This window comes from Stegodyphus dumicola, chromosome 4, assembly GCF_044657685.1.
Source record: "Stegodyphus dumicola isolate Sdum_Otavi_A_Nest chromosome 4, ASM4465768v1".
Classification (NCBI taxonomy): Eukaryota; Metazoa; Arthropoda; class Arachnida; order Araneae; family Eresidae; genus Stegodyphus; species Stegodyphus dumicola.
Window position 1 is genome coordinate 243,688,240 of NC_140771.1, and position 14,687 is coordinate 243,702,926.

At 34.2% G+C, this 14,687-nt stretch overlaps 1 protein-coding gene across 4 annotated transcripts in view; it reads left to right on the top strand.

Annotated features, from left to right (window-relative positions):
• Wdr37 (WD repeat domain 37) overlaps positions 1-14,687 on the top strand; it is a 205,768-nt gene that overhangs the window by 60,796 nt on the left and 130,285 nt on the right. The gene's annotated exons all lie outside the window — the stretch shown is intronic.

Below are 14,687 nucleotides of genomic sequence, written 5' to 3' on the forward strand. Positions count from 1 at the left end.
AAATTTGATCTGTCTGTTGTTGTTTACAAAATTGAGCGATATCAGCCTTCTAAAAGGATTTTCCTTAGAAGACGAAAGTGATACGTAATTGCTGGTAGTTCGTTTTCGGCAAAAGCTTCCTCATTTTCAGCGGAATAGATTAAATGTTTTATTCGCCGAAATGGCATTCTAATAATAGTTGATGACAAAATTGTGTGGCAATAGACAGTCCGTTAATTCTTCAAAATAAGGAAAAGACGCATTATTCTGATTATCAGTATTGGGTAAAACATTCTGTATGTAAAAGGGAGGAGTATAAATTTACTGCAGAAAATATAAGTGCACTAGCCAAATTGAAAATATAAATGCGTGGAAATGAAATGGCTGCTTTTCGCTTTGGAATAGGAAGCGTTAAGAAGCTTTATAATTTTTTCTCTTTTGTGGGCTTAGAAGTAGTTGATCAATCTGCATAAATCGAAAAATGGAAGCTTGTGTAATATAAAATATTTGGAATTTTTTTTTTTAGTCCAAAGGGCTTTTGTTCCTGAAGAATTATTATTTCGTTTTGCGATTTTGCGTTGAATCACTATAAATATCCGTTTCATTTTTCAAACTGTTGCCACTAAATGTTAGAGTCCTGCATTATATTTGAAGAAATTAAATAATGAAAAATCTGCATCAATGTATGTATATTTCTCGCATTGTGATAAAACTACGGTACATAGAGCCATCGAATTTTGAATGACGTCATCCTCCTACGAATATGGGCATGTGGAAGACCAAATTTGAAATTTGGAATTTGTTTTATGATCGATTTCATATTTTGTAAAACTTTCACGAATTTTTGATTCACAAACTGAAGGATTTCAAGGCGAGCCATGGCAACACTCTACGGAAGGGGGGAAACCTTTTTATCTCCAGCGCGCGGAACTGTGTATCGAAAACTCTAAAGATAGGCTCATTTTAAAATTATTTTGCGACATTGCTATTGAACTGAATTTTATGGTTTAAGTGCAAAGAACATGATATTTAATAAATAAAGGTAACAAACAAAGCGTTAAAAAAAACGCCCCTTTGGACGTAATTTAAAATCTGAATTTTTTTTTTTTTTTTTTCTTTGTCCAAAGGGATTTCAGTCCCGAAGGACTATTGCTTTCATTTTGGCATTTTGCGTCGGACTCATAAACGTCGGTTCACTTTTCAAACTGTTGCCACAAAATGTTAGAGTCCTGCATTATATTTGACGAAATTAAATAATGAAAAATCTGCATAAATGATTGTCTATTTCTCGCATTGTGATAAAACAATGGTACATAGAGCCATCGAATTTTGAATGACGAAATCCTACTGCGAATATAGGCATGTGAAATCCCAAATTTGGAATTTGTTTTATTATAGATTTTATATTTTGTAAAACTTTAACGAATTTTCGATTTACAAACTCAATGCTTTAAAAGCGAGAAATGGCAACGTTATATAGAAAAAAAAAATACTTTTATCTCCAGCTCCCGAGACTGTGTATATCGGAAATTCTAAAGATATGCTTAATTTAACATTATTTTGCGATATTGCTCTTGAACTGAATTTTATGGTTTAAGTGCAAAGAACATGATATTTAATAAATAAAAGGTAACACTCAAAACGTTAAAAAAACGCCCCTTTGGTCGTAATTTAAAATCTGAAAAATTTCAGTTTTTTTTTTTTTTTTTTTTTTTTTTTTTTTTTTTTTCCCGTCGTGAATTATTTTTGCTCCTTTGTTCGAAGTAAAGGACATATTGCAGTCGAGAAAAATTTCGGGTATTACATTTCGCCGAGAAGCCGGGCAATAGAGCAAGTATGTACTGTATATTCCGGCTTGTAACGCTCACCTATAATTGCAGACTACATGTTTTAATACTTATTTATACAATTAAATGCATGCCTGTATTTATGCAGCTTGCAGTAAAACGATTTTCGTAGCAATTTATGATCGAGTCGCGTGAAGTTTAACTTCAAAAAATGGATTCCATGGGATTTAAAAATATAAGAAACGTTTCGAGACTATTTTTAATTACAATTGCACTGTTTCCACACCAGTCCAAAAAAAGTCTGATTTTCGAAGAAATCGTGGATGTAGGTCCACTTCGATAAGGAGATGCCATGTTGATATCACGTGAACATCCAAGAAATGCCATCATAAACGTCAGAAACGAACATGAAAAGAAACAAGCTTTAGGCAGTCTATCAGCAATTCCTCTGTTTCCAAACCAATCCAAAAATCCTTATTTCCAAAGAAATCATGGTTGTAGGCTTTTCTGCGAGAAGAAATGTCATGTTGTTACCACGTGAATGTCACAGAAATGTCATCGTAAGAGACAGAGAAGAATGTGAAAAGCGTCAAGCTTCGGGCAATCTGTCAAGACAAAAAAAGGTTTAAACTACGGATGTTTTCGGCAAATCGTACTGCGTATTACACTCAAAAGAACTGATGTTCGTATGAAATTCGGGCAACACATACGCTTTCTTAAGTCTGGTGCTAGATTACGAATGTAAATATTATCATGTAATATGAATTTGGTTTTTGTAACGTAAATTCGTTCTCCAACATTCTGTTGCTTAAGAAGAATAAAAGAAAAGTTTATATTTTGTTTATGGGATATGTACAATTCGGTTATCGGTATTGGGTACCAATGCCTGTTTGAGAAGGTATTGGCCAACCCGTTCGCCCGGATTTGTACCCCGGTTGAAGTACCACTCGGTCGCTGGTGAGCCTCGTGCTTATGCTTATGCCGCATAGACTGTGAGTATCATAAATAGCGAACATTACTAGGTCAAAATTATTAATCAAGCTTCAAGACTGCCAAACAGTTTCTGTCCAATAAGCGCTAATTTCTCACCATCGAAGATAAAAGAATTATATGTCCAACCATAGTAAGTTGGCTACAATATTAAAGTTCTAAGGCTGCAGAACTCCAACCATGCACACTCCAAATGTCAGGGGCTCCCACCCGTGGACTAGTGGTTAAAAACCTCTGAATACTGGAAGCAAGCTGGCTGTATAGTTGTCTTTTCGTCATATATAATGTGAAAACAAGCGAATTCGCTTAGAAAGTCCTCCACGAAGGCATCTCTCTCTTTAGACAGATACGTAGCGTATTCGGAAACAAACTACCGACTCATTCTAGCGCCGTCGCAGCGCTGTGGTAGGCGTCCCGCGCATGCGCACTAGTCTTTCTTGTTCACTGACTTTCAATTGTCGCCATTTTGGTTGCTCTATGTTGTGTTTTCAGTTTGCTGTACACATTCAAAATGTTTAAGACAATCCCGCTGACTGTGAGATTCGTGCCGTGATTAAATTTTTGAACGCGAGGAATGTTCAACCGGCCGAAATTTATCGTCAAGTGACAGAAGTTTACGGTGAATACGAGATAAGTGATGGAATGGTGAGAAAGTGGGTAAGAGTGTTTAATGCAGGTCGAACAAATGTCCACGCCGAGGCTCGGAGTGGTCGGCCTTCTGTTGTCACCGATGATTTGGTAAGGAAAGTTGATGAAGCAGTTCATGAGAACAGACGCTTCACAATGACAACTCTTTCAGAGGCATTTCCACAAATTTCACGTACTGTTTTGTTCGAAATTGTATCCGACCGCTTGAATTATCGCAAACTGTGTTCCCGATGAGTTCCAAAAATGCTCACTGATGTTCACAAAACAAAGCGACTTGGTAGTGCCCTGACATTTCTCACGCGGTACAGTGATGAGGGAGAAAACCTTTTAAACCTAATTGTGACAGGTGATGAAACTTGGTGTGTCATTTCACACCAGAATCGAAACAACAATCGATGGAGTGGAGACACACTCATTCTCCGAAAAAACAAAAGTTCAAAGTGACAATGTCATCACAGAAAATCATGTGCACTGTCTTCTGGGATAGGAAAGGCGTTTTACTTACTGAATTTCTTACCAGAGTTGAAACCATTAATGCGGCACGATATTGTGAGACTAACAAAACTAAGGCGTGCCATTCAAAACAGACGAAGAGGAATGCTCGGTAAAGGAATTGTGTTGCTCCATGACAATGCTCGGCCCCATACTGCTGGTGTCACTCAATCGTTAATTCGACATCGTTAATTCGACATCGGGAGCAGTTCGATCACCCGCCGTACAGCCCAGACTTGGCGCCGTCCGACTATCACTTGTACCTGCACATGAAGCGCGAGCTTGATGGCAAGCGCTTTGGATCTGACAATGACACGAAAAATGCTGTGGAGTCGTGGTTATCGAAACTGGCGGGAAGTTTTTTTGACGATGGTATACAAAAACTGGTCATCCGCTATGACAAGTGTTTGATCATTGGCGGAAACTATGTTGAAAAATAGTTTAAGACATGTATTTTCATGTAAAAATAAAATTGGATTCGAAAAAATTGTTTTACTTTTTTTTTTTTTTTTTTTTTTTTTTTTTTTTCAAAACGGTACTTAGTTTCCGAATACGCCTCGTATATTCTGTGTTGTAAATATTCATTTATTTTTATTAACCAGTTATTTTATTTAATCAACACAGATTTTTTATAAAAACTGTTGTAGGCGATCTGAAACAGTTTTTGAGAAACTCGCCTAAAACAGTTTTTTGTAAAAAACCTGATGTGATCAACCACATCGGATTTTTTATATAACCTATTTTAGGCGAGTAACCGATTAAATAAACAGAAATAAAGACTAATCCAATTATTTTGAGATTTTTCGTATTCTGGACGCGCGGTGGTCCAGTGTATTGTGGATTCTTGGAAGTTTTATTGCACATAATAAACCAGTGTTTCTTTGATATTTTGATACTTGTCTCTATGCTGGCGTCAGCTTGAATTTTATCACGCTATTGTCAACACCTCTATCCTCGATTAGGGGAAATTTAGCGTACCTTACCTCGGAGAACCAATGTTTCAAGCACTATTAGGAATATTTCTTTGCGAAATGTTTGTTCAATGACCTGTGAATCCGAGCATGAGGGCCATAAATAAGGATTTTTGAAGCAATTTCTAACAGAATGCATTACTTCTGGGAACTTGCTTAATTTCATATACTTTACATTTTCTGATTATTTCTCAACTCAACTCATGTAGTCCAAAAGGAATAAATTCGGAAAATAAACTAGAAATATTCGGGCAGTCATGTTATTATATAAGAAGGCTGGAAGGCTAGAAAGTGAATTTTACGAGGCCTGTATTTTACTTACGGTTACAGTTGCCGAAATTCTCAAACATTCCGTTCGTTAAAATATAGTCAAAAAATGAGCGCAGAAGAGACGATTTATCATTGCAAAATAAATAAGTCTAGACAAATCATTCAGCAGTTTAGTACTAACAAGGCCTAAAAACTTTTACTATTAACATTATTATGTTGGGCTCACCAGCGGCCGAGCGGTAAAGTCGCTGAACACTGGTATTTCGGGGTTCGAATTCCGGTGTATGGGCGTTTTCGTGGTTTTCCCTCATCCGTAACGTGTTTGCGAGCCAGTCTTCCTGGGAAAGTCACTCACGAAGACATCCCTTCCCTTAGGCAGATAACCCTCGCTTTGCCATTTATCAAATGAACCGAAACGATTAGCCTGATGATTATTTAAACTAATTTTCAGAATAGGTGACCACAGTTTGTACTTTCTAAAATATTCATCCTAAGAATTACATGTCTAGGATCAATATTGTTACGAAGTATACAGGCGCGGTAAGATAGCTTCCCCGCAAAGCAGTTTTAAGGTTGCCACATTTGGCGAGAAATCGCCCATTTGGTGACTAAATGTGCCATGGACGGATGAAGACCCTCCTGGAACGAATTTTTACCGGTTTAGCCCAGAATGTTCTCGAACGCAAGCCGGAAGCTATATAAACCCTGCTGGTTCTCAGTCAGTTAGTCCCTCGTCAAGTGCAAGATAGTGAGTCTCGAGTTAGTCCGTGCAGAGTCGATTGAGTTGACAGTCGGTCAGCGAGTGCATCGAAAGAGTCTCTTAGTGTATCGCTGTTAGTGCATCATCGAGAGGGTGTGTTCAGCTTCAGGAACGACTGAACCGAAGAGTTGGGAGCTGTGCTCTGTGCGAGTCGGGAAGCTGTACTCTAGTGATCGTCGAGTGCATCGCGAGTTGTAGCGTGGAGAGTTTCGAGAGTACGTGGAGTTCCGAGAACGACCGAGCAGAGTCGGGAGCTGAACTCTGGTGCTTTGCAGTGAAGCTGTCTCCACCGTTATTGCCTGCAGGCTGTGTCGCTGATTGTTCTAGCGTCTAGTAGATCTTTGCCGACAGTAAAAAGTGATTTTGGAGCTGTCCTGATTAATATTGGCTAAATAAAGTGTCTTTCGATACTTCATCAAGTGTCGTCGTTATTCACTTCAAATCCACACGAACCCTGTACGAACGTGAAGGAAGAAAATAACGTAACAACCGGTGTCAGAAATAACGCAACAATATTTAATTAAACATTCGCGAAATCTCCCATGCAGCCAATTCGTTAGAACCCACTCGCGGCCGAGCGGTAAACTGGCTGAACGCTGGTACTTCACGTGGAGTTCAGAAAAAGGTGGTTTTCGTGGCTTTACCCATATGTACCGTAGATACGAACCAGTTTCTCTTAAGCACAAAGGCATTCACCCCCTTAGGGAGATAACCTTTCAGTGCTTTGCCATAATTAACCAAACTATCTAACCCGTTCGCTGGGATTCAAACATATGTCGGATTACTTGTGTTTTTGTTCTCTGATCGTTTAACCATTAATGGACCGACATGGAAAAGAATATTACATGCTAAAAGTAAGCCGACACGTTTTCCAGAATGGAAAGGCGCGTTAAACATTTATAAATTCGTCTTAGATTCGATGATGAAGAAATGAAGATTTTTAAAAGATTTCTTCCATGTGTAATGTTTGTGGTCACGTGGGTCTTTCCGTGGGTTTGCCCATGAATGACGTAGTCTCTGTTATTAAATAATAAAGAATGTGTGTATTGTTACCAATTTTGTGTATATGTAAATAATTTTAGTGAAATTATATGTGAAAATACGTTGAAACATTAGGATTTTTTGGAAGCAGGAGACTTGAAAATGAGCAACACCTTCGCCGGGAATCGAACCACGGACCTCTGGAATACGCGCCTAGCGTGCAAACCACTGCATCACGAAGGCACGCTAAGAAGGCGGGAGAAATACCTTATAAGTGTAGCATGTTTTGTACAATTTAACATGAAGTGCTTGAAAAACCCGGGAAAATAATACAGGGGAAAATCTATTTAAGATAGAGGTAAATGACTGTCTTAGTAAATTGGCGAGATATCGCCAAGTTGGCGATGCTTTAGGCTAGGGTTTCTTAAACTTTTTTCAGTCGCGACCGCTTTTTATCACTGAGATTTTTTTCGCGACCCTCAGAACCCCATAATATTTACAAAAATTTTGTGGGATTTCATAAGTATTGCGCAAATCTGATGTAGCTTGAATGCTAGGGATTAGATTATTTGTTTATGATATTTCTAATAAATTCGTTTTAAAACTAGACCTTAAACCTTTAAATCACGTGATCTAGAATCAGACGGAGCTAAACTCAGTTAGAATTATAATACAATTTTGAGATAGTCGCGCCGATATTATAATGGACGTTTTTGGTCCATAGGGAAATGAGAAAAGTTTTATATGTTTATCTAAATATAACATTTCTATGATTATGAAAAACACATCTGATACATCATTTAATTAAAGTAATGCAATATTAGCAACATGTGATGTATATTTTGAAAATTATATAAATATGATATATTTGACGTATTATTTTTGAAAAGAATTCTATTTAAATAACTATTACTAAATTGCTATTTAATTTTACAAATCTACTTTTAATGTAAATGATTTCATTGTAACAGTACGTAATATGTGCCCTTGAATTTACTATATAAATTTCCTGTTATATTTTTACTTCCTTGTACGAAGTAAAAAGGAAGTATTGTAATCACGAAAAGTTTCAGGCAGCATATTTCAACGAAAATATGCATTTTGACCGCTATCGCATGCAATTTAACGATGTTTTTGCCTGATATCTGTACGTAAGGACAGAATAAAATACTCTTTTCCTTCAAAAAAATTATAAAACTGCTTTAAAATTAATTCTGAAGAGAATTTTTCGTGGCGTCTGTACGAACGTTTGTACGTACGTATCTCAAAAATGCATAACTCAAAAACAAGTAGCCTCAGAACGTTGAAATTTTGTATATAGGACTGCTATAATATGTAGATGTGCACCTCGTATTTTGGTTACAATCGGCCGCACCAAACATATATAAATATGTTTATATATATATCCACTCTGTTACCCGGCTCAGTCATGTCTAGTTTCTTTACTCTTATACGTTTGTAAATTGTACATTTTTTGCTTTAAAAATGCTTGTATTATGTTGTTTTTATCTTCCGGTTAAGGTTTTTATGCCTTTAGTAAATCTATATGCAATATTTTTAGAATTATCAACAATTTTATAGTTGTCTAAGTACCGCTAAGCCATTTTTTTTCTGGCGGCCATTGATTGTTTACATTTGAAACAGCAGACTAGTGTTGCCGATCTAGAGAAACTTAGCTTCGCAACAACAAAGATAACACATTCACTTATTATTGCCAATTAAATCATGCTTAATTCTTTCTGGAATTTTTTCGAGCGTTTGAGATTTACTTCGCAATTTTTAATATAGATATTTTGAGTTTTTATGTTTTTTTGCCTTCTCGCGAAGTGAGAACTGAATTAATTAAATGAGAAATACTCAATCGTCTGTGAAAAACTGTTTTTTTTTTTTTTTTTTTTTTTTTTGCTTAATTTCTTTTATACATCATTCTAGCTTTATTATAGTATTTGAATAGAACATGTGGCAACGATTAGATAATTCTATTCTTTAAATGATATAAATTTTGTGCATTATGAGTTATAATATGAACGAAATATATAAGTTAACTTTTATATAATTATTGAATTATATAACAGTTAACTTGGTTTCCGTTATATAATTATTATATAAGTTAACTGTCATATAATTATTAATACTGTTAAGTGAATCTAGCGCCGGAGTGTCGCTATGATAAACAAATACTAGAGGGAATTTTAAAGAATGCATTTATTCTATTGTGGTTTATGCGCTGTCGGCGAAGTAGATTTAATTTAATCCAATAAATTTAAATGAAATGCAAGAAAAAATGCGTATAATTTAATATTCCGTACAAGGAAGTCATGCGCTGTACACATCAGATTTTTTTATTTGTAAATTAGTAATGTTTAAATTAAAATAGTGGCTATTGATGTAATGTTTTTACTCTTAAGGCTCGTTTCCACTACTGCGTACGAACGCGTTGCGTCAATTGAAGACACGCCTACGGCATCCGTACAAGCGTTTCCACTGCTGCGTATGCGTAAAATATTTTCATTTTCCGCCGCTAAATGTCACTGTAATATTTTGGCGCAAGCAGTTCGCAAGTTACGACGCTGAACATCTGAATTTTTCCCGCTTAAGCGAGTATTGTTTGTTTTGGATTTGATATGGAATTTTAGATAAGTAAGGTTATAATGCATATTATGAACATCACGAATTCCATAGAAGCTGAACTAAATTTAAAAAAAAAAAAATTGTGTTTCTAGAAGCCTTAAATATTATGAAATAATATATATATTATTAAAACTAAAATGTACTGTTAGTGAAAAAGTAAACAAATAAATAACATAAAATAAAAAAGTTAAAGGGATTAAAAAATAGTTGGTACTTTAAAAGTACAGAGCAACTGTAAGGAAAGGTTCACAATATTTAAGCAAAATTTGCTATGCTTGTATACCGCTGACTTCAGGGTCATAGCTGGATAATTTATTAGAAATCTCGTTTGTTTTAAAATGCACTATGGGCAGTTATATTTTATACATAATCCATAAAATATTATTTTTAATTTAAACATTTTTAATTCATATCTCTTTTTATACAAGAAGTTATAAAAATAAGATTTTTCTCTTTATATATACACACATTAGGTAAAGAAAATGGAAATATTTAATTAATTAATTCCTGCGCTTCTGCAGGAGAGGACTGAATTTAAAAGCAATTATTATAGTAATTTTTTGTTAAAAAAATGTTTAGGGCATTAATACTGTCTCATGTTAATTGGAATGAAAGTTTAGAGTCGTAAACATCCCAAAGTCTGAGCACATGTATATACATTCACATAAAAGTGAAACGAAAATATATATATATATATATATATGCAGGGTTTCAAAATAAATTAAATTTAAATAATTCTCTTGCGCCATTGCTGCAAGGAATGAAATTTGAATTTAACAAACATTTTCTATTCGTAAAAATTAAAAGTTAATTAAATTTAAATGAAATTTAATGCAAACAAATAAAGGATTAATTATTGCTGCGAACTAATATACAATATCATTTAAATTCTGAGAGCATATGTAAATCAAGTGCAAGTATCAAAATCCATGAATAAATATATAATTCCAAAAATTTATTTATCCTATTATTCAGTTATGCATTTTTATAAGTTTTTTAGGATTAAATGTATCCTATTATTCATTTATGCATTTTTATAATTTTTTTAGGATTAATAATCTATCCTATTATTCACTTATGCATTTTTATAATTTTTTTAGGATTAATAATCTATCCCATTATTCACTTATGCATTTTTATAAATTTTTTAAGGATTAATAAATTTTTGGAATTATATATTTATTCATGGATTTTGATACTTGCACAGCAATAATTAATCATTTCTTTGTTTGCATTAAATTTCATTTAAATTTAATTAACTTTAAATTTGCTTTTTACGAATAGAGAATGTTTGTTAAATTCAAATATATATGTACAGGATATGCTTTAAATTAGTATTATATAATTTTCAAACTTTTTTGCGGGAAAAATTTAAATAAATAAGAGCATAAATAAAACAATATATTTAATGCATATAATAATAGAAATAAATTATAAAACACGAATATAGATCAAATTGGAATAAAAAGGTAAGAAAGTTGCAGACATGGTGCAAAAAGCGTATGGGATTCGAACTCACGACTCCAAAAAGTGGACATCGTTACCATCAGCTTTACCACTAAGCTAGGATTACACGTAAGTCGCATGCATATTTTGGGTTATATACATCATCAAGTAAATCAATTCTTAAAACTTAAGTTTTTTGGTCCTATTTCACTTTGCTATTGTCTGAAAAATTCACCAGAGTTTGTTCTTCAGGTTCTAGTACATTTTTTGGAAAAATCATTATCTTTTAAAGTGGCGTTCCGATTGAAGTTAAACGGACTGCTAAAAATATATTTCATGTGCTTACAAATATATGTTATCCAAAAATATATATTTATAAAGGGAAATACAAATTTAACATACTCTTCAATGAACTGGAGTATTTAAAAGGCTATCAAATTTAATTTATAATTAACGTTTTTAGTTTTTACCTGTTTCAGAAGAAAAAAATAGCAAATCTTTTAATCATATTTAATTTGCTATAGCAGTTTGATATAGTCAGACATTCATTTTCATTAAAGCTAAATGAGTATGCAGAACTTAAAAATGATTATCAGAACGAATTTTGCTATTTCATGGACTTGGAATGATAATTTTTGCCGCTGATTTTCTTGAATGAACAAGTACTGTAGTTGCAGTTATCTTGTTTTTCTTATCATTTTAAACTAAATTCAGCTGATTGCTGTCATTTTCAGCACGCAGATTTCTCGCTATAATGTTAATTCAGAAATAAGTATTTTTTAGCAAAACATTCTTTCCCTATTAGCGAGTGTTCATCGCTACTTCTGCCGCCATTAATTTTTAGTCACTGCACCTGATTGCTCCTTTTTCACCACGTGACCCCAACGCAACCGCAGACATACGGATAGAAGTTGAACATTGTTGAGTCATCCGTCACCGCACACCGACCGGATTGCAGATGTCAATCAAAGTGAATTCGCTCGCTGATTGGAGAAACGCATACGCACCGCAACGCATACGCAGTAGTGGAAACGGGCCTTTACTCATTTGTTCTTATATCACTTTCTAATCGGTCACATTGTTTTTATCAAAACTAAAAGAAATTTAAGAAGTTACTTTATAGATTTTTTTCTATTTGTCAAAACATATCACTGTGTATCTATGCTGATTGTCCTCTACCATAGGATTTATGTGTGTGTTATGACTTTAACACTATTGTTTTCCATACATGGACAGATCAATTTTTATTTATGATGCCCGCTTCTTTTGTTCCATTTGATTTATCTTTTCACATTCTGTTAAATTTGATTTGTTTTAGACATTTCATACTGTTGCAATCCTTACTTTATACTTTCTTCGACACTTGATCTTTGACTGACGACGGAATTGTGGACCCAATTGATATAAAAAACAAAATGAAATTTCCAAAAAACATTTTTTTGTTTTGTTTTTCGTTAATACGGTTTTTAAAATATCATTAATTCTGATAAACGAGTTTAATTTTTGATAGTGAACAGAAATCTTTACGAATTTTTTCATGCTAATAAATACATAAAATTTTTAATAAATCGGAAAGCTTTCAGTTGTATATTCCGTCCAAAGGGGCGGGTTTTTAACGTTTTTTGTGTTGCCTTTATAGCGACGTTTAAGTTTTTATGGAAGCAGGAGATGGGAAAAGTGAGCGACGCCTTCGCCGGGAATCGAACCACGAATCTCTGGAATACGCGCCTAGCGTGCTGACGACTGCACTACAAAGGCATGCTAAGAAGGCGGGAGAAATACCTTATACCTTTTATTTATTAAATATCATATTCTTCGCACTTACACCATAAAATTCAATTCAACAGAAATATCACCCCCCAAAAAAATTATAATAAATAAATAAAAATAAAAAAAATAATAAAAACCTCGCTCATAAGCTGTTTTTTATAATGCGAGAAACATACAAACATTCATGCAAATGATTCTTCATTATTTTATTTCTTTAAACATAATGCAGCGCTGTAGTATTTGGTGGCAACAATTTGAAAAGTAATTCAGACTTCTATAGTGAACCAACGCAAAATGCCAAAACGAAATTAATAGCCCTTCTGGGCAAATTGTCCTTTTGGGCTAAAGAATGTTTTGCTCGCAAGTGAAGTATTGACTTGCGAAGCACATTTTACATTCTTTGTTGATATGTGCAAGAGCTTTTGACCACTCATTTAAGCCCTCACAGAAAGCTTGTTTATGTGTATGCTTGCCTCTTGGTATAAGAGATTGCTCGATCGGTTTACGCTAATACACACACACACACACACTTCTGATATTAAAATAATGAGGAATTATGATATTAAAATAATCTGATATTAAAATAATCTTGCACGGCGGGAAATCGAGGCACCAGTGGCCGCTAGATTTTTAATACAAATAGATCCTTCACACGAAACCAAATTGAATTTCGAATTTTTTTATTTACTATAAATTTTGTGCGAGCGTAGTAAGCTGTGATTAACAAGCTTCGCGATTTAAAAGACATGAACTGCCGCTAAGCTAAATGTATCTTGTTTCGCATTTAATCAGAAAACTCAGGGATTTATGTGTTCTTCCTTTGGCAAAGCGTAAGACATTTATTTACCAAATTTAATCAACGAACTTAGTGATTTAAAAAAAGTTGTTGCCATCGCCGGAAATTAAATACTTTTATTTTCTATCCGTCAGAGTATTGCCATGCAGGGAATTGTAAGATATTTATTTACTTATTCCATATTTCATTTAGCTGTTATTGATTAACAAACTATTCTTCATGTCTATTATTAATTTTTCTAGCTGAATCCATGAAGTTACACTAGCTAGACTTATTTAAATCATTCTATATATTTTTCTTTTTTAAAATGACTAATTTGAACCAAAAAGAGTATGTCTTCTTTGCCTCAGCTAAGGTAAATTGGAGATAAAGAAGAAAAATTCTATATCTCTAGTGTGAGTGTCTGAAGTAATTTAATATCTTGGCATCAATATGAAGCATTTTTTTTTTTATACTTGCATTATTGTAAAAAAATTACTTTATATATGTGTTTGAACTTTTTGCAAACGATTCCTAGAAAATTTTCTTCTCGAATGCAAGAATGTAAGTTAAATATATGTAACGAATAAGATTCAAATGAAAACATGTGGGGAAAAGTGCATTCATCTTGCACCGATCATTAAATAAAGTACAAATTATTTACGATATGTCTGCTAGCACCTGTTGCTGAAGAGCAAAGATAATAAATATGATGTGATGTTTTATGTCAACGTACATGACATAAAAGATCGCTTCCATCAAAGTTATTATTTTTTACTTTTTTTTGGCAACCCAAATTTTTACCTAGGAAAATTTCTCACCTGGTCATCGCGTTCTAATTGGTTTTGCCTTTCCCAAACAAGCCCCGGCCACGTTGTAGCCGAAGCAACATTTGCACCAACCTACCTACCTACCTACCTACACATCAACGCGTTTGCGCATGCTTGCTTGCGTGCGCGTGGTTCTTTTCACCCCCCCCCCTCGTTTTCTTCCCCGCGATACCTGTTAGCCGAGCTGATGTCGACCGGACTGTTTACTTCCACTGTTGATCTCCATCGGGGTGGGCAGGCAGAAGTGATAGCGCGCGAATGCCGCTTTGGCGATTTTTGAAAAGTTTTCTTTAACACATTGTAATAATAACACATGTCGGATAAACTCTCATTACTTCTTGCTTCGTTGCATTGCAG